Raw genomic sequence first — 21,836 nt, 5'->3', positions numbered from 1 at the left:
AGTAGACCCCAAGACATCACAAGGTTGCTGCTGTTGCTACTGTTGCTGCCAGGGAATATCCTTACCCTCCGAGACCTCTTCCAGCTTTTATACTGCCCCCCACTCCTCTACTACAACACTTTCATTTTACACAGGAAGAAACTGAGGCCTCAAAGGAAAGGAAATGATTTGCTAGAAGTCACAGAGGAAGGCTTATTCAGCTCACAATGAAAACGAGGTTGTGGTAAGGTGGAGTCAAATTGAGCCCAAGTCTCAAAGACTTACAGACTCTTACAACTAGAAGGGACCTTGGGAACTACCCTGTCCAATCTCCTCACTTTACAATGTAGGAAACCGAGGTCCTGAATAAATATAAGAACAGGGACTACCCAGATTTTAGGATTCTGAATCCAGAGCCCTTTCATCCAGGTTGTTGAAATCTGGTAATCTGAAATATGGCAAAGGTTCACGGAGCCCTTCCAGAGCAGAGATCCCAGTTTTGCGAGTCAGGATAAGGTGATGAAAGTATACTATGGCCCCAAGTTCACCTACTCTAGGGAAGGCAGCCCAGAAGCCTCCTCTGGTAAGGCCCAAAGCCAGGGGCTGCCTCAGCCTGCAGCAGGTTAAGGTGGTGGATAGACAGACTGAAACCCACCACCCTAGTCTTACTGGTCCTTCTTTACAAGCCTAGACAGCTATTGTCGAGTCCCTTCTCTGTGGGACATGGGCTGGGCCTTTTGCCCCATATGTAGGCTAGTTGTGAACTCAGGTTCCTTTAGCCATAGCCTTGATCCGCAAATAACCTACCACCATGAAACAGCTGGAACCAAGCTACTCAATGCTAGCCCCAACAGGAGCTACCCCTAACCCCATCCTGTCATAGATCTTCCCCAACCTTCTTACTCAGAGAAAAGCTATCAGTGCCCTTTAAATTTCCCACCTTCAGACAAAGCCTCCAAACCTACAGATCTTTTTAAAATTTCCACAATAGTTCTTAATACCCTCACTCAATCAGAAGTTAACATGACCACCTGCCCGCCCCCCAAAGCGTTGAAGAATAAAGTTGTTCTTCTTGGCTTCCTAGGTGTCCTACTTCTTTTGATGAGGTAAAATGGGAATAAGAAGAGTTCTAAACATAACATGGTAGCTCCCCTCTTTGCAGCACACAATGGATGCCCGTAGAATGGTGTCTGGTTGTCCCTATTCCCCTAAATACCAAGTCCCCCACAACCTCTACGCATTTCTTATAACTTGCATTCATTTTTCAGAGATGCCCAATGAAAATCCTTACTGTGTGGCTATGGCATTGGCCACCTTCTGAAAAGATATGTAGCCCTTAATGTGACAACTTGACAAAGGAAGAACATGTGGTTTCAGGATCATGAGCTTCCTGAGAGCTGGGCCTGTTCTGTTTTGTCTTTGCACATCCCAGGACCCAGAGTAGGTGCTTAACACATTTGTTGAACTGAACTGAGAAGGAAAGTTATACCTATGTAGAGTTAATATGTACTAATATCTTTAAATGAAGAACATTTGTGGAAAAAGCTTTCTGGATTGATGAGCTCAGAATGAGAAGGGAACTATAACAAAAAGGATGCTCTTTGAGGATGCTTTGTTGGCTACTTTTGAAGAACAACACATATAATGACCTCTTTAATATTAAAGCATATTGTAACTAATTAGTAAAGTACATCTAGCAATAACAGCCTAATATATTAATTTCCTCGCTTTTACTCTTTCCAATTCTTTGCAATTTCTCCAGATGTTGCTGCAGAGGTGATTAGTCCTCTCTACCTGTCCTTGTTTGGGTCTACTAAAGCAGAGGCTCCACAGACACCTCCTAACCACAAGAGGATATCCTTCAGATAGTTAAGTAGGTGTTTCTAGCAGTGGAAAGGTAAAAACGGTTGACCACGGGATAAAGTGCTGAAAAGGATTTCAAGATCATTAGTCTAAGCTCCTCATTTTATAGATGAGAAAGGTAAGACTCAGAGATTAAAGTGACTTACCAAAGACCACACAGATGAGCAACAAGTGGCTGAATCAAGACACAAACTCAAATTTTCTACTACATGTTCATTCACTGTGCTGCCTCCCAATTCTGGTTTGTTAGCAAAGCAGCAACTTCATGAAAATGAATCAAATTGTCAATTTGGAGCTAGCACCAAAAGCAGAACTCTGAGTCTGTGCAATACACACCTACACCTTCACTGCTCATAAATCCAAAGGTCTTTTCAACAGTTGTTAATAGGCATGCCCCACTGAATCTAGGAATTTCTGCCGGTCCCTTGGAGTCCAGAGAAGAAAGTCATTTTATTTATGTTTGTCTTCACAGGTCATGGATGGATGATTTTTTAAAAGGCAGCTAACTTCCCCACCCCATCTTTGAAACACTAATGGGAACTGATATCCAAAGTACCATTCAGGAACTTTGAAGGTCATTTTTTTTTTTTACAGAGCACTGATCTAGGACACTGCTAATAATGGAGAGTAAATGTAGCGGAATTCTTTTTATTAAAAATAGGGCAAGAGAAATAAAGTAACAAAAAAAAAAAAGGCGGCGTAGCTAGGTGGCACAGTGAATAGAACATCCGCCCTGGAGTCAGGAGGACCTGAGTTCAAATCCGGCCTCAGACATTTAGGATCTGTGTGACCATGGGTAAGTCAATTAACCCTGATTGCCTCAGTTTCCTCATCTGTAAAATGAGCTGGAGAAGGCAATGACAAAGCACTCCAGTATCTTTGCCAAGATAACTCCAAATGGGCTCATGAAGAGTCATACATGACTGAAACAAGTGAACTTTCCAACTCCAGGCCCAGAGCTCTATCCACTTCACCACCCAACTGCCTTGATTAAAATAACAATTATCCATATACCTCTCACACACATCTTTTTCCCACAACAAATCTTGAAGGCAGGGAATGTTTTTGCCTTTCTTTTTATTCCTGGCACTTAGTACAGTGTATGGTCTATAGTAAGTGATGAATAAATATTTATTATCATTCCCATTTAACATATGGAGAAACAGAAGCTGAGGAGTTAAATGTATTTGTCCAATATCATAGTTATACAGCAATGTCAAAGCAAACCCAGTTCTTCTATATTGAAAAATTCTTCATTTATCACCACATGTACTTCCCCCTAGCAAAGCTAGAGAAACACTTGAATGAACCCCAACTTCCAACCGAGTAGATGACAGTACTTTTTTTAAAAAATGGAGGAAGAGTAAGTACTCTCTGCCTTATTTTACTCTTACAAATTCAGGCTGAGTTTCTGTTACTTTCCTCTTTTCCTTTAGAACCGGACTATATCTGAAACTTCAAGGGATGAAAACTCCTAACTCCTCATTTAAATAGATACCATCTCTTTCATGGAACTTAGTTACTAATGATGTAGAAACATTTTGCCATTGAAATTGTGCCAAGGAGCTTCTCTTCAGGGGCTTAAAGAGGCCATTCAAAATATGTCTACGTTGAGACATCGCTCTTTTGAGTACATTCCCCAGATTCAATCTGTGAAAGGTTTCTAAGTACACCCTGTGAAGATCTCCCCCATATACTTTTTTCACCTTCACCCTTTCATCTCTATTCTCATCCTTTTGAGACTCTTGGAGCACCAAGTGGTAAAGTCCCTTTCTTCCAGTTCTCCACTTCTCCATGAGATCCAGTTTTGTAGGAAGGCTCAGGAAACCAAATGCTTCCCAAAGGAGAAGGCAAGGAGAGAGCTATGAAAGTTACTTATCAATCATGGGAACCTCAAGCCCCTTTTATTTTTATTGAAGCTCAATACTATATATGGAATTGCAAGTAAGACAGTACTGAAATGATAAACCAAGAGCTCTCTGCAGGCCAGAGATGAATTTTTTTTTTAAATAAAAAGCCAAACGTCAGTCAAACAGCCAATGGAATTTCCATGTAATAAGTGATTCTGATAACATGAAGTATCCAAAAATGGGGGAAAGTGCTCTAACTTTCAATGTTACTGAAATAATATTGCTGTTAGTAGTGGGGAGGGGGGAATTTCTGAAAGGAGTGAAAGATAACTGGAAGATTGCAAGTGGTGTGATGAGTGACCTTTTGACTGACCAAGACAGTATTTTGTTTAGGGATCAACAGCAGATAAGAAAGTAGAGTCTCCCTTTAGAATAAAATGTCCTGAGAAGAATGAGAGATCTTCTGGATTCAGAGAAAAAACTGAGTCCTGGTGGCCCTAACTGTAAGTGGGCCAAAATACTATAGAAAATGTAACTCAAATATTATATTCAGTTTCTTACTTTAAATAAATGCTCAAATAATCATCTTTGCTTGATCTTAATTTATAAGTTGTCTGGGGGGATAGGTTTCAATTAGAAATAGATAAACATAACAATTAAATTGAGTTCTCTTGGGTTAACTTCTTTTTTTATTCTGGACTTTCCCTGGGTTGAATTACAGTATATCTTTTTCATACTTAGATAACTAATTGGTACAGTGGATACAGAGTTAGATCTGGAATCAGCAAGATATTACTTCAAATCCAGTCTCAGATGCTTGCTATTTCTACGGCCCTGGATAAGTCACTCAACCTCTGTGTCTCAGTTTCCCCACTTGTAAAAAGTGAATAACATTTACATCTTCAGGATTATTGTGAGGATCAAACAAGGTAATATTTGTAAAGCACTCTCCAAACCTTAAAATGCTGTATTTAAACCTTAAAATGCTAGTTCCCCCGCCTCGCCCACTCTAAAACAGTTTAGTTCTAGTTTGGATTTTGGAAAATAGTGTAGTGAAAAAAACTGAGGCTTAAATGCTAAAACAGTTTTTAAAATGAAAATACTCAAAGAATGTCACTGGTATGGATTACTAAGGAACAGAAAGCAGCTAGGGAAGATCTTTTAAATTTTCTTATTTTGCTTTTACACTGATTCATTTCTAAACATATGCCTCTCCGCTCCCCAATGACCCTTTCCTTTGTAACAAATATTTTTCAAAACCACACAGTTCTACAAAACCAACCAGCACACTGAATATGTCTGAAAGTATGTGCAATAGTCCACATTCATGGTCCCCTACCTCTGCAATGAAAAGAGGGAGGTGTATTTTCTCAACTCTTCTCCAGATTAAGAATGATCATCATATAGCTTTCATTTGTTTCACTGTTCTGCCCTTTTACATTATTGTGTATGTGGTTTTAATTATTTAATATACAATCTAAGGAAGATGCCATTGCCACTATCTGTGAGAACTTGGGCAAATCAGTTTAGGGCCCTAGGCATCATTTCCTCATCAGTAAAATAAGGAATTGCCCAAGATATCTGTTAGCAAGCTAATTCCTGAGAAAGAGATAAAGGTAGAATAACTATATTTATATCAGGGTCCTACACAGAGCCCTCTCCCTTGTCCATCACCCAAGAAACCCAGACCCCAATGTACTCTTATTGTTATAGAGATCTGATCACTCACTATTCCCCTACTCAAAAGTCTCCAGTGGCTTCCTACTGCCTACCAATTTAAGTTCAAGTTTCTTTGCCTGGCATTCAGTGTCCTACAAAATCTGATACTATCCTGGCTTTCCAGATTATTGTTCTCCATTGACTTCATAATCCAGCCCTGTCCTCTCATTTTTCCTCCTATGCATTCCCATCTCTGTGCTTTTCTTTATACCATGTCCTATGTCTAGAATGTCCTCCTTTTGTTGAATTCCCACCAGCCCAATTCAAACAATACCTCTTCTATAAGCCTTCCTGAATCTCACCTTCTTCCTCAGACCTCACGAGGCAATTTTGTTTTATATGCCTCTAATGAGGCAATTATGATATAGTGAAAAGAATGCTGGATTTGGCGTTGGTAAACCTCAATTCAAATACTGCCTCAGACAACAAAAAGTTGTGTGAAAAGGGACAATCCAATCAACTGGTTTTTTTTTTCTCTTTGTCACCATTTGACTTCTAAGAGCCTCAAGTTTCCTTATCTGTAAAATAATAGCACCTACTTTCCATAGCTGTGGTCAAAATAGTCAAGCACAAAAATCAACTCTCATGCAGTTCTTGTCAGTAAGCTAAGCTGGTCAGAGTATGGGTGAGTGGTACTATTACAGATTTACAGAAATTATTTTTAAGATACTGTACTGCATTTTTAACCTCAGGAAACAATCTCACAAATGCATACCTCTGATCACATATGATGACAAAGGGATGAGATATGACAGGAATTCAACAAGAAAAGATTAGGAGGAAAGCAATCTGGAAAGGCAGGATGGCACCAGACTTTGTAGGGCACTGAATGAACTGGCACAGAGTAGGCACTTAATAAATGCTTGCTGACTAAGAAGGATGTGTAGCTTCACACATGATTATAAGGTATAAAGGGATGTCATCTGCACTGCTGGAAGGAACACTCATAATTACATCAAAACTCTAAGGGTCTGTTTTCCATTTTTCTTTACAGAAATATGCAAAAAATGGATAAAAATCCCTTCATATATAAAAATAGTGAAAAAAATATATTCTTTGCACAGACATAGGTATAGAAGGTTTGATAAATTTAAAAGTATTATCTTTTGCAAGAACAAAAGGTCATAACAATATTGATCTATCTCAGATTTTAGACAAAATCACAACCAGCACCACCTTGGAGACAAAAAAATCCAATGGAAACACAAGTCACTGAAATTCAGCCATTTTAGGATGTTTTCCTAAGAAAGAAAGAAAAACATGCTTTGCTATATAAGATATAAGCATTACATGAAGAAAAAAAGAAAATTTTTCAAAGTAAAATATCACTTTGGAATAGAAGGAGCACCTTCCCCTTTCAGCACTTTTTATAATGGTACAAGACACAATGAAACTTTATTGTATTATTAGACTTGCACTCGAACTCAGCTGATGGTACTACAGAAATGTCTTCCAGGGCCTCTGGATAAGCTGAGGTTTTTTGTTGTGTTTCCCCAACTCACTATTCTTTTCACAGGATTGTCACTTTCTCAGGAATCACCTGAGAATACACCAGAACATCCCTTCAATATTCTTTAACAGATATTTAATGCTGACTATCTAGTATTTGAAGACCCGTACTGAGAATCACTAGTCCATCTGCTTAGATTTGGAAGGCACTTTAGAAGCCAAGTCCCTCCAAATCCTTCATTCTACAGATGAGAGAGCTGAAGCTCAGAAACAGCCTTGTAAGACCTCCCAAGCCCTTATTAACAATAACTCTCAGTCTTACAACAGAAAATGTAGACAGTGCTTTAGGTTTAGCAGTCACCCTGGTTTTGGAAAAAACAGGTATTCCTGATCATATACTCGGGGAGTAAACATCCTACCAATTCTTTTTTGATAGGAATAATATTTGCTACTTCTCAGGTACTACCAACAAGAATATGTATAGCCCAATCAGGAATCCTACTTTCTCTAGAAAGCACAATTAAGTCTAGCTTCCTGGAAATGGGATGAACTATTTCAAGGCCAACCCTGGCATAAGGATGAATCACTTAATATGTCTCCCTGGCCTGTTATATAGAGGGGTCCTTCCACTTTTGCATCAAAGGTGACAATAATTTTTACTCATTTTGTTTGCCATACCAGCATAAAAAGGGCTAACCAAAATGACTGAAGTTACAACTCTAACAAAGAGCTGCAAATGACTTATAAAAGCAAAGATGTGACCACCCCCTACTGCTTAACAACTGTGAATGGAATTCACAGTGCTGTTACAAGTATAAAGGAAAAAGTAGACAGAAGGATATCGAACTGTTACATAACTTCAGCAGGATGGGGAGCTATCAGTAGTGCAATAGCTCCATTAGAAAACATGTTCCATTGAGAATAAGGTTGCAAGATCCCTAAATCAGGCATCTAGAGCTCTCTCAAAGCTACCAAGTATCACCAGCTTAGGGAGAAAAATCTAATAAATTCACAGCAAATTATATGGATTTTTAAAGAGTCAAAAGTAATGCTTAACTTAAAGGAATGAACCAATAATGTTTGCCTCAGTTTCCTTATCTATAAAAAGAGCTAGAAAAGGAAATAGCAAACCATTCCAGTACCTTTGCCAAGAAAACCCCAAAAGGGGTATGAAGAATTGGACACAACTAAACAATAATAACAATATCTTACATCATATTTTACAATACATTCTAAATGAATCTGAAAAATACTATAAAAAATTAGAAGCGGATCATTTGCTTCTCTCAGCTGTAAGGAGATATAGTCTTAATTAAACATGAGATAGAAGCAATTACAAAAAATAAAATAGATATCTTTGATTACAGAACTGAAAAGCTTCTGCACAGACAAAATTAATGCACCTAGGATAAAAAGGGAAGCAGTCAAATGGGGAAAAAAATCTTGTTTCTCTATTAAGAGTTTGGTATACAGAGAGGATTCTGGGAAGATGGTCAGAAAATTCCAAGCTCTCAAGATTTTCCCCCACAAAAGAGTTAAAATAGCAACTTAGGGCAAACAAAGTGGGGTGGAGACAAAGAAGAATAAGTACACAACCAGGATCTTCCAGGGACAGTCTGAGAAAATCTGAAGAAAAATCTCAGGACTGGGTTTGAACTAGCCTCTACGCTAGGTTCCGTTTTAACAAGTGGCAAGCCCTGGGGTTAGTTGGTTTGAGAGGCTGCCTTGGCCCCAGCCACCGGAACTTTTTACCCCAGGATAGTGAGGGGAGTTGTGTCTTTGAGCCCAGGAAGATTGTGGGAACCTCTCTTGACGAGGAATTCCAGACCCAGCTGTGCTGTGAAGAGCAGTGGGCGTGAGAAGGAACCAACATACGCCTAGTGAGTGCAGAAGCAGTGGGGCAGAAACCCCCTGGTTGTGGGCACTTACAGGAGGTTGGGGGTTTGGCTTTGGTTCCAGGCTAGAGGGAACTGAAGATCTGCGGGGAGGCACCATTTCCCATACCCTAGGGCTAGAGGTGATTATAAAAAATCAAGTTATTGCCACAAAAAAAATGCATAGGCAAAAGAGAAAGAATCCAACTATAGAAACCTATTATGGGAATAGAGATGACAGGGGTTCACCTTCAGAGGAGGACACTGAAGTAAAGAAATCCCCAAATGGTCACTTGCCCAAAAAGAATTTATAGAAGATCTTAAAAAAGACTTCAAAAATCAAATGACAGAGATGGAGGAAGAGCTAAAAAAAAAAAAATCCAGGAAAAACAAGGTTATGAAAGGAAAATCAACCAATTAGAAAAAGAGATCCAGAATCTCAAGGAGGAAAATGACACCTTGAAAATTAGAATTGGGAAAAGTGAAGCCACTGAAATTATAAGAGATCAAGAAATAATTAAACAAAACATGAATAATAAAAAAATAGAAGAGAAAGTAAAACATCTTATAAGAAAAACAACAGATTTGGAGACCAGATCAAGAAGAGAAAATATAAAAATAATCGGAGTAACTGAAAGTTATGATCAAAAAAAGAATCTTGATACAATAATACAAGAAATAACTAAAGAAAACTATCCTGAAGCATTAGAACAAGGCAGGGAAGTAGAAACAGGAAAAATCCATCCAACACCACCTAAAAGAGATCCTGTGAGGAAAACTCATAGAAATATCATAGTCAAATTCTGAAACCCCCAGCTCAAGGATAAAATATTAAAAGCATCAAGATTAAAACAATTCAAATGTGATGGTGCCACAATAAGAACTACACAAGACCTAGCAGCAGAGACATCAAAGGACCGCAGGTCTTGGAACACACTATAATTGAAGAGTAATAGACCTGGGGCTTCAGCCAAAAATATCATACGCTTCAAATTTCAGTATTATTTTGAGTGAAAAAAAAATGGACATTTGACAAACCCCCAGACTTTCAAGAGTTTGTTAAAAAAAAAAAAATCCTCAACCTAATAGAAGATTTGACATGCAAGAACTAAGAGAGACATAAGGTACATACCAAAGACTTACTATAAGGGATTTACAAGAACAGACTGCTTACCTTTTATATAACACAAAATGTAAAATGTATGTCTAACAATATTATTAACAATTGTTGAGCTTATAAGAGAGAGGGGGATAAACCTGACTATGATATGAATTTAAAAAGTAAAACCATTTAGAAACAGCTAAAAAAAGTAACTATTTTATACAAGAGAGGTGCAAGAAGAAAGGACACAGAGGATTAAGATGGGGGAGGAGGGCTGGTAGTTCTGGTGACCTACTTTCATCGGGAATGGGTTTAAGAGGGAACATTACATATATATTTAGAAGAGTATAAAAGTCTTCTAAACTTGGAAGAAATAAAATGGTAGGGGTTTAGTGAGGGGCGGGGAGGACAAGGGAGAGATTTTTAGAGGGGAGAATGAGGCAATAGATAAAGGGAGTTTAGATTAATGGGAATGGGGGGATAGGGGAGGGATCCTTAGATGGGGGGAAGGCAAGTAATTAGGAGGGCAGGGTGGCTGCTGGAGGAGGGGGGTAGGCAAGTAACAGGAAGGCAATGTATCAGGTAGAAGTAAAGTAGAGGAGGCAGGAAGGATAGGAAACAAAAGATATGTACAAACATAAAAAACAAAGCTCAGGGGTAGATTATGTTTGGGAAAGTATATGTCTATATACGCATGTATATATGTATAAGTGTATGTATATATCTGTGTGTATGTATATATCAAGAAATATCTAAATTATATTATAGCCTTCTGGGGGGTGGGGGGGGGAGGAAAAAAAAGTACAAAGTTAAAAAGTGCACAGCAGAGAACAAAAGAAAACACAAAGAAGCAAAGAAAAGATGGACAATTCTCAACCCAAGGTGTATTATTTATCATATAAGCTTTCTTGAAATGAAAATTTATTGTTAAATATTTTGAATCCTCTCCTATGTTCTGCTATGCACATGATATGCTATTTTTTTTTTACTTTGTATTTAAGTTTCAATATTTAAGATTATGATATGTTTTTGTTTCTTTTTTTTATTTTGTATTTGTGTTCTGGTAAAATAAAATTCAATTAAAAAAAAAAGTTTGGCATCCAAGATAAGTAAAAAGCTTATACACACACATACACACATACATTGCCCAACCATAACATGGTCAAAGGATATTAACAAACAGTTCTTTAAAAAAGAAATGCAAAGTATCCACAACCACATGAAAGAATCCTCTAAACCACTAATAATAAAAGAAATGCAAATCAAAACAACCAGAGGTTTCACCTTACATCCTGCAAATTGGCAAAGATGACAAAAAGTGGCAATAGTCAATGTTAAAGGAGTTGTGGGATGACAGATATACTGATACATTGTTGGCAAAGCTGTGAAATGATATAAACATCTTGGAAAGCAATTTGCAATTATGTAAATTGTCTATACTGTAAAAAGGCCTGTCCATTTTCTGTAAAAAATGTCCATACTCTTTGAAACAGAATTTCCTTATGGAGTTTATACCTCAAAGAAGCCATCAATAAGAAGAAAGTCCCCATAAACACCAAAATATTTATAGCAACACTTTTTGTGACAGCAAAGAATTAGAAACAAAGTAGGTGTCTATCAACTGGGGAATGACTAAGCAAATTGTGGTACATGAACGTAATGGAATATTACTAAGTTGTAAGAAATGATCGATGTGATAAATACAAAGATGCACAGAAAGATCTACTTGAACTGATTCAAAGTGAAATAAACTGAGCCAAAAAAACCTATATACAATGACTACAATGTAAATGAAAGAAAAAAACCACACATACAAAAAAAAAATCAAAAGTAAATGTAACAAAATTGCAAAGATCAGACATGACTGGAAAGAACAGATATGAGAGGCCATCCCCAACCCCTCCCTTCCTGGAAGTGAGGCTCCACAGGTGTTGCATGTTACACATGTTTGAACTTTTTCAATGCATTGATCAGTTTGTGCTGATTTTTTCGCTCTTTTTGTTATATGGGATGGCAGTAAGAGCAGGACAAGGAAGAATACTAGGGAAAACTATAATCGTGTAGAGAACAGAAGACCTCAATAAAAACTTATTTTAAAAAAATGTATTTTTAAAATTTTTTTAACATACTAAATTTTCATATACCATCATCCACAGTGGCATCTTTGAATGGAAATGACAATACATTGTAAAAAAAGAAGAAATCTCTAAGAGTAAAGCTGGGTGGACAGATCAGGCAAATCAAAAGTTACCAGTGATCTTAAAAGAATCTCTAAATTTGCTACAGTACATTTCCTGAATTTCATTAAAGTTGACAATTTTTTTGTAATGACAGAAGAGTCATTTCAGTCTGTATTCCCTCACCTCCTTTTCTGGTCAGGACCTGTGATTTTATTATCATGAAGTACTCCCCTTGAGGAAACTCCCTCTCTCAATTAAGACAGTTATAGTCTTAGATTAGAGCTGCTGGTCCTAGGGCACTAAGAAGTTGCAGCTAGCCCCAGGTCAAGCAGCCACCACCTTAGAAGAGGCAGGAATTAACCCTAAGTCTTCCTGACTGAGGCATATTCTATATCCATCAATCCATGCTGTCTCTGTTGGTTTGTCTGACAGAAATAACTCGTTTTAAAAAACTGTATTAATAAAAATTAAAACCTGACAGTAAGGAATCACATGGGGCAGTCCGGCGGCACAGTGGATAGAACACAAGGGCTCATCTTCCTGAGTTCAAATCTAGACTCAGACTCTCATTAGCTATGTGACCTTGGGCAAGTCACTTAACCCTCAGATTCTTCATAAGCTGGAGAAGGAAATGGCAAATCACTCTAATATCTTTGTGAAGAAAACCCCAAACGGGATCACCAAGAGTCGAATGAGACAACTGAAAAAACAACAAAGGTTTAAAAAGTGATAAATAAACCATGCAATAAAATGCATTAATAGAGGCTGTTACTTAAAGGAAGGCTACAGTGAATTATTTATTAAAGTGAATGAATCCACATGTCCAATTTACCTGTTTTAAGTTTTTTTTCTAAGTAGCACACACTGATAATGAAGGTAGGAAAGTTCTCTTGCTGAAAGAATGTGGTTACAGAGATGAAATGATCCCAAGAACTTGCTAATCAGCTCATGAAGTCCTTAAAAACATTGAACCAAAGAAGGGAGTAGAGAAAGATACTTATCAGAGCATTCAGAAAAATTATAATGGAAGGAATATAAAAAACCCTAAAGCTTTGAAATTGGTTATCTATCAACACCAAAAACATCAAACATCTGGGAAGGAAGATTTAATAACTAAGGATACATAGGCAATGACAAATACATAACACAAGAGGACACAGAGCAGAGGAGCAATATGATACCTGGGGTGAATTAGAGAAAGTTTTATTGAAGTGGTGAATTTTGAAAAAAGAGACCTGTTTCGGTGGCAAGTCATCCAAAGGAGAATGGAATCAATTATAATAATCAAAATGCATTCCCTGAGCTGACTCCTAGTGGTTGTCCAGTCAATTTTATACCTTGAATTCCTGAAGTAACAACATAACAGACATCCACAGGAAAAGGTTCTTTGTATGAATGAGCATTTTCCCCAAGCTTAGTTTGGTCTACCTGAGAGATAAGAATACCCTCACTATAACAACAACTCAATTTACCCTTGCCACACATTTAGTGATCGTATATACCAAATGCTAATGGCAAATCCAAAAGGACAAAGGAAAATACTTCTTTTTGTTGTTGTTGTTTGTCCTTTGCTGTGGAAGAGGACCATGACATGAAGAGTTGATGCCAAGACACGCAAGTGAATTAGATTTAAGTAAAGGAGGGCTGTGCAAAGTCACCAGCCTCACTCTCTCCTCAGAAGCCATTTGGGTCCAATGGAGAGATACAACTGGAGATGGCCTTAGATGCAGTGGGAGACCTTGGCCTTTTTAAGCTAAGGTCTTTAACAGAGCTCAGTTTGACTGAGGCAACACCCATTCAATGATTAAGGCTGAGTTAGGAGGCAGAAATTGGCCTCTTTTATCTAGTCCAAAAAAAAAAAAATCAATCTGGAAGGGGAAGACCCACAGGGTTTTTGGCCAAAACAGAAACAATTGCTATTTACATTTATTTTGGACCAATCAAGGCCCAAACAATGACCTAGTAAGATTTGGCCTGGGACTATGGTTGGCCAATCAATGGGTGCTAGAGTGATTTGGGTTTAAGGCTTGGTCCTTAAGAAAAAAAGGTTTCAGCCATCAAAAATGTACATTCCCTTTGGGCGGAGAACCTGCCAGTAAAGGTATGGTACCCAATATGAACCAAGGGAAGGGAAAGAAAAGAGACAGACAGAGACAAAAAGTAAAAGAGAGACATGAATGTGAATGAGTGCGTGAGTGAGTGAGAGGGGAAAACTTTCCCAACAGGCCAATAAATGTAGATTGATTGATCATTGTTTATTCAGGCTTCAGAGTAAGTCATCAACAAACGTAATTACTTTAGTTATTCTAAAAATAAAGTAATGGAAGAATTAAAGGGAATTCAGATAAGATCAAAATCTCAAGAAACTTCTCTAAAAAATGGAAGTTAGAGATGGAATAACTGGCAGAATTAAAGGTGTCAAGTGAAAGTTCTGTATCTATGAAAAAGCTATGATTAGCTCCCTCACTCAAAAAAATCTACTTTCTTTCCTGGATGAGTTTACTACCTCTAGTAATACTACTCTCCTTGACTTCAGGTAGTCTTCACTCTCCAAAATAAATAATCTAACACTTTCTCCTTGGGGTAGGTAGGAAAGACACTATTAATTCCTCCTCTACAAATGGATAAACTGAGACTTTAATTGATTTGCCCAAGATTACAGAGCAACTTAGTAGCATATTTAAAACTAGAGACAAGGACTGTCAGTTCTCAACTGCTTGTCAATGCAATCAAGTTAATATGTTCTCCTTCCCAAACTCTGGAGTTTTCCATTTATCTATATTAACTCTCCAACTTAGCAAAATGGAAAATAAAAGCAACACAAGTCTATTAAAATATTTTCTTTTATGGAACATGTATAATGTGTGTACATAGGTGACCGCTCACTAAGCATATTTAAGACATTTTTGCATCTTAAAGTTAGTCAATAAGCATTTATTAAGCACTTCCTATCTGTCAGGAACTGTGCTCTTAGAGAGAGGGAGTGGCACTGGAAAGGAGCAATTGTCATATATTTAGAAATAGAAAAGATCTTAGAGGCTATTTCATCAAAACTCTTCATTTTGCAGATGAGGAAAATGAATTCTGGAATGGTGAGTGAAGTAACTTGTCCAAGATCACGGAGGTAGTAAAGCACTAAGATTAGAATCCAAGTCTTCTCACTAAGAATCATTACAATGCAACATTCTGCCTCTCACTAGTCTGTATTAACACAAGTTGCAATGGAATAGAAGACTCCTATTAATCAATCAACAAGTCAAAACCTTCTAAATGGGACATAATGTGATTGGAATTTCTTTATTCTCAACTATTTTGTCAAATGTACTGATACAAGGGGTTGCCACAAATAAAGAAAAAAAATCTTCATCATGATAGTGGTTCACATTTACTGTTGACAAAACACTTTCCTCAAAACAATCCAATAATTTATGTAGTTTAAGTATTATTCTCACTTTAGAGATGAGAAAATAGGATGAGAGAACTTTTAATTGACTTCTTCATTCAGAGAGTGTGTCAGCTAGGAATCAAACTCAAGCAGAGTACTTGAACTCCAATACTTTCCATTATATCCCAATGCCTCTCAAAAGTTTTGCTTTAAAAAAAAGGGGGGGGGGGTGTAAATCAAGGACTACTTGCGGTCTCTGAGCTGTGGAGGAAAAAAAAAGCACTTTCAAGTGGCTCTTCTAGCTTAATTTTTGCTTAAGTCCAGAAGCAATAACATTCCAATGTGAGAGAGTTTAAACTCCCAGTTCTACAGTGAGTGAAGAAGTCATTGTCTATTCAGAGTACCTGAATACATAGGTTTTTTAAAGGTATACAAAAATCATGTAGAACAAAGGTCCATTTTACTAATTTTTCCTGCAGTATTTAATTGGGAGAATTAAATGACACAATGCTCCTCGAAACTTAGGTTTCTTAAGTGTTTTGTCTATTATGCCTTTAGATCAAGGTTTTTTCCTATGACAACAATTTTCTAAAATAATAATGGAGGTGAGCAGGAAAAGATGACTTGACATACAAACATCTGGTTTACGCACAACTTTTAAGGAATGACTAATCTGTAAAGTGAGACCAAGATATAGCATGCCATGTGCTATGCTGCTTTAAAAGTTTAAGGCGGAAACTGTCACTTGTATATTCTGTCATTACTCAAATAAACACAATAAAAGAACTGTATATTTCTAGTCTAAAATGGAAAAAAGATCAAAAGATAGCCAACTAAATGGAATAAACTGGTTCTTAATGACTTAGAATATTTTATGAAACAGTGATGCAGGGCAGCTAGGTGGCGCAGTGAGTAGAGCACTGGCCCTGGAGTCAGGAGGACGTGAGTTCAAATTCGACCTCAGATACTTGACACAGGTACTAGCTGTGTGACCTTGGGTAAGTCACTTAACCCCAATTGCCCTGCCAAAAAACCAAAAAAAAAAAAAAAAAAAGGTCAAGTTATTAAAAAAAAAAAAAGAAAGAAACAGTAATGCAGCAAAGTCTTATACACAGCCTGAGACCTATGGACAAGCATGAACAAGTTCCTTGGATTATCTTCTTCCTGGGGCATTTCAGGTATTATCTGCTTGCTCAAGACTAAAGAAACTGCATTTCCTTCAAGTGATAGAATCAACAATCTCCCAAATAATCTAACTCTCCAAAACAAAGTTTTAAAGAAGCTGCAGCACACTCAGTTTTCTTGTCCTGTTAAAACCAAACACTCATGAGTATTTAAACAATACATAAGTAAATATGCTGTACTATGTTATGAATCATTTAGTTAACCCCCAAAAGATAAATGAGACTATACATAAAGTTATCAAGTTCATCCAAGAACCATACAGCACTATTCAATATTCCCATACAGTGTAGTGGCTTTGAATGTACATTTACGTTTAAAAGAATAAGCTGGTGTTCTAGCTAGTATACTTGATACAGGCTGCAGATTTAGCAAGGATCAAGGAAGTCAGCTATGATTTCTCAGTTTTAACTTGTATAATAACGTCAATTAGATGTACAAAAGTAATATGTGAAGCCCATCAGAACTAAATTGGCAAAAATCTTTCTATGAATGTTTCCAAGCCTCCTCCATGCTATTTAGAAAACCAAAATGGTAGGTGGCACAGTAGGCACAACACTGGATTTTATTAAAAGTTAGGAAGACTTGAGTTCAAATCCTGCCTCAGATAGTTACTAGCTTTGTGACCCTGGGCAAGTCACTTAATCACTTTCTGCCTCAGTTTCTTCAACTGTAAAATGGGGATAATAACAGTACCTACCTCACAGGGCTGTTGCAAAAATCAATTGATATAATATTTGTAAAGCACTTAGCACATAGTAGGTACCAAATAACTGCTTGTTCCCTTCCCTGACAATAGCTGAATCTCCCCATGCCATCATCTGAACTGTTTCATCTCTTACACTTATTTTTCTATTTATGAAACTTAAAGTGAGAAGTTATTTATTTCACTGACTGGTAGTGTTCATTCTTCTATTTGTATATTTTAAAGTGATTAGTGATAACTGACTTCAATGATTGGTACTGAACCCCAGACTGTAACAAGTAAAACCCCAGTTTACTCCAAATTTAAACATAACTTCAAAGGTACTATATTTTCTACCCGTTAATAACTGTGACATTTATAAAGGGCTATAGTTTGGACAAAAACATTTACCAATTGCAAATGTTTCTGATCTATTAAGAAAATGTTACACTAAAACCTAGAGAATTAAGGACTGTTAATGATGGTACATTTTTATATATTTATTCCTAAAAAATGTATAACTCACCGGATTCAAAATTTTAACAAAACTAAAAAACTTAAGTTGTCAATATGAAAATTTCCACAATTAATCAATGGATGAGAATAGTGTATATAATAAACTTTGTATTACCTAGAAAACAAATTATCTCCTTTATTATACCCATGGGATTTTTTTTTCTGGACTAGTTACTGCTTGTCTAGAACAACCCCCCAAAATATTAATGGGTTCTGCTCTTTGCAATAATATCTCTACTATGTGCTCAAAGAATGTAACCTAATTTTAGTTAAAAAAAAAAATTCCAGGAAGGTAAATCCGACAAACATGAAAAGGAGTGCATGATAAAATAAAATAACTGATTTGGGGATCAGACATATTACTGTTTCCCTTCATTGGTGTGGAAAATTAAAGAGCTAACTATACCTTTACGATTTTTGTTTTTTAGGAAAAAAATACTAAATTCATTTTAATATAACATTAAACAAAAAGAAATCTGTAATACCGATTGCAATTCTAACCAGAATACTAGCACCAAACACAATCTTATTTTCCGACCTTCTGAAAGGAAAAGCAAAAAATACTATTTTCTCACTTCTAGAAAAGATTCATATGGAAAATGCTGTCCTAAAAGCTTAAAATCCAATTCATTATCTTATTCCTCAGTTTTTACACTTAGTTGAAGTATGTTATCAGTACTGAGGGGAAAATATTCTGTGACAACTGAGAAAGCAAAGAGGAGCCTGATTAATAAGGCCTCAACTTTCCAGTAACTCCCGGTCTGTTTTCTTTCATAATCCAGAAAGGCAGAATGTCTCCCACTCCCCTCACTGCCTAGCCCGGAGGCCTAACAGCGAAAGGGAGCCCACTTTTTATTAATGTCGTTTCGATATGGTATTCTTTTAATGCCCAATATTGTTCTTAGAGGTCGGCTGAAAGGTGTGATTTCTCAAACCGAAGCAAAGTGGTACCAGCGTCTAGCAATAAAGGAGGTAAGAGAAGGAAGAGCAAAGCAACGAGGGACAGAGAGTCAAGAATCTGGGATCCCTTTCATTAGGAAAACTACCCCGGAAAAACCTTGAACATCCTCATTGCTAACTCCGCCACCGAGGAGTGGTTCAGTGGCAGCCCGGGCTACTTTCCGATGAGAATCTAAGATGCTTCTCAAACCCCCAACTTAGGCACACTTCCCTACCTGCTGCCTTCTCCCCTATCTTTCCTAGCCAATGCACCCCTCCTCCCAATGACCCACTAACACATCTCCCCTCCAATCCAACATGGCCGCCCCTCCCAACCCACCCTGGGCACAGCCTAATCAACTGGAGCCGGCACCGCCTCCTCTAAGCTCATTGGTCGAGCCTACTCTATCCAACCCCAGTACTGGCCATTGATTGGACATCTATCCCTGCCACTAAGGGACCAGGACCCCGCCTCAGGGGCATTTCAAGCTGCCTTGAGGCGACACATAAACAAATCCCTGTAGAAAGGCCCTCCAGGCCGCCGCCTCTCCCTTACTCCTCACCAATGGGGAGTCCATCACCCCGAAACAAACTCAACCTAGACCTCCGCCTATCCCAAAAGGAGAGTGGGTGCCCACAAACCTCCCCCGCCTGCCCCGCCCCTTTCCGCCCCCTCTTCCGGGGTATCCTCCTGGCCCCGGCCCCCCCAGGCCCCGCCCCCACCCGCTCCACCCTCTGCTTCCCACCCGCCCCGCCTTCCCCACTCGGCCTTCCCATTTGCCCCACCCCTCTCTCTTTTCCTCTCCTCTCCTCCTCCTCTTCCCCCCTCCCCCCTGCTCCCGCCCCTGCCCCGCCTCGACCCCTCCTCCCTACGCTCCTCCTCCCTATCCCCACCCTCTTCCTAGTCCCCCTTTACTTTCCTTTTCTCAGCTGCCCCTCCCACCCTTTCCCTGCTCCTGACAGGCACATCGCATCCTACAGCGAAGGGTCGGTCTGGAGAAAATCCTAAATGGGCACTAGCGCCCCATTTTAGGAACCTGATCCCCGTCGGAGTCCCTTCCCCAGTTCCTCCAGGTTGGGAGGAAGGGGGAGAGGAGAAGTGACATTCCCTCCCCCCGCACCCCCCAGCAACCCTGTCTCCAGCCCATCACCGCCAGACTGAAAAAGCTAGGGAGACGGAGGGATACTTCGTAACAACTTGACAACCCTGCATTTCTGCACAGCCTGAGAGTTTTTGCTTTTCTAAACATCTCCAGGATTTATGTAACAACCTGTCCTCGCTGTCTAAACCTTTTAAAGATTTTTTTTTTGAAAAGAGAAAAAGCACCACCAGCACCCTCCCAGTCGGCTCTAGAGCCCCTGCCTGGAACACCCATGCCCAGAATGATAGTGACAGGTACCAAGCAGACAAACAGCCCCCTCTCTCAGCCTGGCAAGGCCAGGTCTACTCCCCACGTTTCACCAACACCATCCGCCCCCTGCTCCAGTGCTCAGACGCCGCGGCCTGAGCTTAGCCGTATCACCTGCTTGGGGCAGGTGTGTGGCCCGGGCCTCGGCAGAGCCGCTTCCTCTCCCCGCCCCCCACACACCCCCTCCCGCGGCAGCCTCAGGTATGGAGCCTTCTCCCCCCGGCCCGTGCTTAGCCGATTCTCCCCCACCCAGCTGGGCACCTCTCGTCCCTCCCCCGGGGCCCCCAGCCTCCTGCCCTCCTGCTGCCGGCCAGGGGCAGGAGCAGGGCCCCGGGTGCCACCTCAGCCAGGGGCCAGCCCCCCCCGGCCCCGCCGCCGCTCCACTCGCTCCCACTCCTGTCCTGCCCGCACTCCTCCCACCGCTCGGGCTGCGAGAAGGACTCTTACCTGCTGGTGCTGTGTCTGGGGGAGAGCTTAGGGGCTGGGGCCCGTCCTGGTGCGGGGGCCGCGGCCCCTCTCCATGCTGCTTCGGGTTTGTTTTGTTTATGTCCTTCCTGACGGGTTCCCGGAAATCGCGTGACTCTCCCCCCTCACGTGGTTCGGGGCGAGGAGGAGGGCGGGGGCAAAGCGGAAGCCGACCAATCGAGGGCCGCTCTGCAACGACCAATCAAAAGTCTATCTCACAAGGGCACCAGTGTCATGTGACCTGGAGATGACAGGGAGAAGTGATAGGAAGAGTAGTGATGCTGTAGGTGTCTCTAGTCCGACACTTCCAGATCATGAGCAAGGTCCTTTTGTGCCGGGCCCTTGATGTCAGGTGATGTCTTGGCTGCTGTTTTATTACTACAGGTCCCCATTAGAGATAATCGGCCCCATACACGTGACTTAACATTGGGGCTCAGTAATGTCTGCTTGACTCGTTCCTTACTTTTCTGTCTCTATCGTCTCTCTCAAGACTTCAAGAGTGTCTGCGCAAGTAGATGACATCGTGACAGCGGGGCCCTAAAGTCAAGATAGACTTGATTTCAAGAGCCCCACCTCCCACTATTTACCATCTGTGTGACCCTGAGCGAGTCCCTTAGCCTCCGACCCTCAGTTTCTTCATCTGTAAAATGGGGATAATTTAAAATTTTTAAATAATAAACTGATGCCATTTCATCAGTTCCCCTTGACTTATCCCTAAGAGAAACCCTCCTAACTCAAGGCTCACTAAATGAACTCCTAAAGCTAAGATATATTCTCTTATGTTAATGTAATGCTCTACTCTCCAGTCATTAGATAACAGGACCTTTTTTGGTGACATGGATCAGAATAATGTTTTTAAATGCATAAAATCAAAGGAAACCAATCATATCAAAATGTGAAAATAAAGTTCACAGACAGGCCCCCCACTCCCCACCGCCCACTCCCAGGTTAAGAGCTGCATTGAAATATTCGAAAAATCCACCTGAAGGCTTGCTGAGCCTGCTTCCCGATGTGCTGTACCATTCGGAAAGATACTTTCCCTCCTCACTTCAGAGCCTGGACAGGTATCCCTTAATTGCCTGTGGGCTTCCTGTATAGTGACAAAAGCCTTTTAATTGGCTACTGAAGCAGAACTGAGTATTTGTGCAAAGGCTAGAACAGATGAACTCTCTCTGATCCCTATGATCACTGAAACAAGACCTGCTGTTAAATTCTCCCAGTGGAGGAGGTGGGAGGGGA

General features: G+C 39.7%; 1 protein-coding gene across 1 annotated transcript in view; it reads right to left on the bottom strand.

The window, feature by feature from the left end:
- The window catches only part of CREBRF (CREB3 regulatory factor), a 50,757-nt gene extending 30,058 nt beyond the window's left edge, over positions 1-20,699 (bottom strand). Inside the window, exon 1 of the mRNA XM_036749523.1 lies at positions 20,580-20,699. The gene's annotated coding sequence lies outside the window, so the exon portion shown is untranslated. The remainder of the gene's footprint in view (positions 1-20,579) is intronic.
- Positions 20,700-21,836: the final 1,137 nt, after the last annotated feature.

Source organism: Trichosurus vulpecula, chromosome 3 (genome assembly GCF_011100635.1).
Source record: "Trichosurus vulpecula isolate mTriVul1 chromosome 3, mTriVul1.pri, whole genome shotgun sequence".
Taxonomy (NCBI): Eukaryota; Metazoa; Chordata; class Mammalia; order Diprotodontia; family Phalangeridae; genus Trichosurus; species Trichosurus vulpecula.
Note: the sequence above shows the minus strand (reverse complement) of the source record. Positions and strands in the feature narration are given on the sequence as shown.